The sequence below is a fragment of the Lactuca saligna genome, chromosome 3, assembly GCF_052625555.1.
Source record: "Lactuca saligna cultivar CGN05327 chromosome 3, ASM5262555v1, whole genome shotgun sequence".
Classification (NCBI taxonomy): Eukaryota; Viridiplantae; Streptophyta; class Magnoliopsida; order Asterales; family Asteraceae; genus Lactuca; species Lactuca saligna.
Genome location: NC_136419.1, coordinates 134240011 through 134244017, shown reverse-complemented (window position 1 = coordinate 134244017; position 4007 = coordinate 134240011).

Here is a 4007-nt window from a genome sequence, read left to right as displayed (position 1 = left end):
AAATTTGTTTCGTTTACAACAAAGAATTTCTACCCAACCTTGACTACATCCATCTCTTTCTATTATCAAATAATCTGAATCTAATGGAAGTGATAATCGTAGGAGGTTTTTATTTTTCTTTTAATATTTGTACTAATTTTATATCTTTTTGATTAAAATATCTTTGACCTGTAATTGATGTTTTAGAATATAAAGGTCCAACTAGTTTTCCTAAATCTTTGATAAATTGTCTAGCAAAGTTTATTAATCCCAAAAAAATTTATAAAGGTATTAAATCTTCTAACTTATCAGGAAAATCTAAAGTCTTTTAGGTTATATGTGGTTGTAATTTTATCTTTCCCCTCCTATGTTAACTCCTATGAAATATATATATATATATATATATATATATATATATATGTATATATATATATATATATATATATATATATATATATATATATATATTGTTTTTTAAAATATAGCATCTTCTTTTTAATTATGATCATACCATGTTTAATAAATTCTGAGAATATGATTTGCAAGTGTCCTCTATGTTCTTGTCTATTTTTACTAAATACTAAAATATCATCTATGTATACAATAGCAAAATTTAAGTGTTTATTAAATATATCTTCCATTTTTCTTTGAAATATATTAGGAACATTTTTAATCCAAAAGGTTTGACTAGCCATTCAACATGTCCTTCTAGACTTGTAAAAGCATTCTATTCTATACAATTAGGATGCATTTTTATTTGTCGAAAATCATATTTTAAATCAAATTTGCTAAATACTTTATAATTTTGAATTCCATTAATTAAAACATTTTTGTCTAGTATGTTACAAGAATCATCTATTGTATTATCAATTAGTCGTTTATAGTTAATTACCATTCTACTTTTTTCTCTTACTATTTATGAATGTTTTCTTACTATGAATGTTGTAGATCTATGATGATTATCAAATTTTCTTATGACTCTAATTTTAATAATTCTAACTATGTAATTTGAAATCAAATATATCTTCGTTAGTTGGTTCTACATTTTTAGTTATGATTACGTACTCTGGATTTTTTATTTTTAATTCACATACTATTTTTATCATTCTCCCAATATTTTAAAACCTTTTTTTCGTATTATAACCATTTTTTCTTGTTTTGAAATCAATTGATCTATTTCTTGTTTAGTTACTAAAGTTGTATAAACTTTCTTTGTATTTATGAAATTATAATCATCTTCTATAAAATCATCTATTTCACTATCTGTTTCTTCTATATCTGTTACATCTTTTCCTTCTTCTACTAACTGGCATTAATTTTCTTCTTTACATTTATAGGTTGATACTATTTTACTAGTCTCTCTGCATTCAATTCATGGAGAAAAATATGTAGTTGTAATAGGGACAAGAGGTGAATGTTTTTGAAAAAGAAGACAATGTTTTGAAATTGTCAGAGCACCGTGGTTTTTCAAAACAAAACTTAAGCCAATAATAAAATCAATGTTTCTTAGTTTTTAGTTTTCTAACCCATGTCTTGGGTGGCAAAGTATATTCTTTACTATAACCACCGTTTCTATCAAAATATATTTTAGATACATGTTTTAATATATTTGTTTAAGTATGTATTCCCCCATCCATCTTGTTGGGCTGAAATATGATCATTAATTTGTGTAACATGACTATTTAGTAAAAATGCTTCATTTATAATGCAATTAGTACATCACGTATCTACAAAAGCTAAACATTCTATTATATGTGTATTAATTCTTATTTTACATTTTACTTTTAAAAAACTTAAATTATCAGTATTGCAGAGTGATTATGTATAAGAAGGTAGTGTATAAATTTGTTCTGCAAGTCTGTTTTCTTGAATAATAGTATTTTCCTTTGATATTGTTTTCTAACACATTAAAATTTTTTATATTATTTTTAAAGTATCCTCTATAACTCTATTTTTTAGAATAAAAGTTTTATTTCATGTTTTTCAAATTCAATTTAAATTGGTTTATCAATTTTCTCTTCCATCTTGATAATTTTTTTTTTTGTTTCTAAACAATTTATACAAGCTTCTAAAATACATGTTTCTCATCGGGCTTTTAAATTTTTATGAGGATAAATTTTACAATTAAAACACGAAATATTATATGATCCTAAACTCTTTTGCCAATAATGATTACATTCTTTCATATTCATTAATTCATATCATTTTTCACTGGTTGAATCTTCATATTCTATATTTTCTTTTGAAAATTCTTTAATGGTATTACATCGTGTATTCTTCTCTTATACATGAATGGTTTCATCTATTGAGACTATACTATAAATAGATTCATTATCATTAATACTTTCATCTACATGTATTAAATCTTCATTTACACATTCTATTAATATACTATTTTTCTCATGATTATTTTGTCTCTTTGGACAAGTTCTAGCTAGATGTTCAGTACTATTACAAACAAAACAACTAAGTTTGCATTTAAAATTTCTTTCAGGTTTGAATTTTCTAACATGACTTTTTTAATCTAAATATGGTTTCCTTTTAGTAGAACTTGTCCAAAGAGACAAAATAATCTTTAACTAATGGAAGTGCTAATTTTAAGAGGTTTTTTATTTTTTCTTTTACTATTTGTACTAATTTTATATCTTCTTGATTAAAATATCTTTGACATCTAATATATGTTTTAGAATATAAAGGTCCAATTAGTTTTCCTAAATCTCTAATAAATAGTCCAACATAGTTTATTCATCCTAAAAAAAAATTTGTAAGGATTTTAAATCTTCTAACTTATTAGGAAAATCTAAAGCCTTTTGGGCTATATAAGGTTGTAATTTTATCTTTCCTTCTACTATGTTAACTCCTAAGAAATAAATATAGTTTTTAAAAAGTTGCATCTTCTTTTTACTTATCATCAAACCATGTTTAATAAATTATGAGAATATGATTTGCAAGTGTCCTCTATGTTCTTGTCTATTTTAATAAATACCAAAATTTCATTGATGTATGCAATAACAAAATTTTTGTGTTAATTAAATATATCTTCCATTTTTATTTGAAATATAATAGGAGCATTTTTTTTAATCCAAAAGGCATGACTAGCCATTCAAAATGTTCTTTTGCACTTGTAAAAGCAGTCTATTCTGTACAATTAGGATGCATTTTTATTTGCCAAAAATCAGATTTGCTATATACTTTACAATTTTGAATTCTATTGATTAAAACACTTTTGTGTGGTATGCTACAAGAATCATCTATTGTATTATCATTTAGTATTTTATTGTTAATTACCATTCTACTTTTTCCTCTAACTATTTATGAATGTTTTCATACTATGAATGATGCAGATCTATGAGGACTATCAGATTTTCTTATGACTCCTAATTTAAATAATTCTGAAATATGTAATTTGAAATCATCTATATCTTCATTAGTTGGTTCTATATTTTAGTGTTGATTATCTACTACAGATTTTTTATTTTTAATTCACATACTATTGTATCATTCTCCTAATATTTTAAAACATTTTCTCTTATTATTTCCAATTGTTCTTGTTTTGAAATCAATCGATGATTACCTATTCAGTTACTAAAGTTGTATAAACTTTCTCTGTATTTATGAAATTATAATCTTCTTCTATAAAACCATCTATTTCACTACCTATTTCTTCTATATCTGTTACATATTTGCTTTCGTCTACTAATTTCCATTCATTTCCTTCTTTACATTTACAGGTTGATTCTCTTTTACTAGTCTCTCCATATTTAATTCATGGAGAAATATATAGTTGTAACAGGGTCAAGAAGAGAATTTTTTTGAAAAAGAAGATAATCTTTCGAAATTGTCAGAGCACCATGGTCTTTCAAAACAAAGGTTAAGCCAATAATAAAATCAATGTTTTTTAGTTTTAGTTTTCTAACCCATGTCTTGGGTGGAAAAGTATATTCTTTACTATAACCATAATTTCTATCAAAACATATTTTGGATGCAGGTTTTACATACTTGTATAAGCATGTATTTCCACATCCATT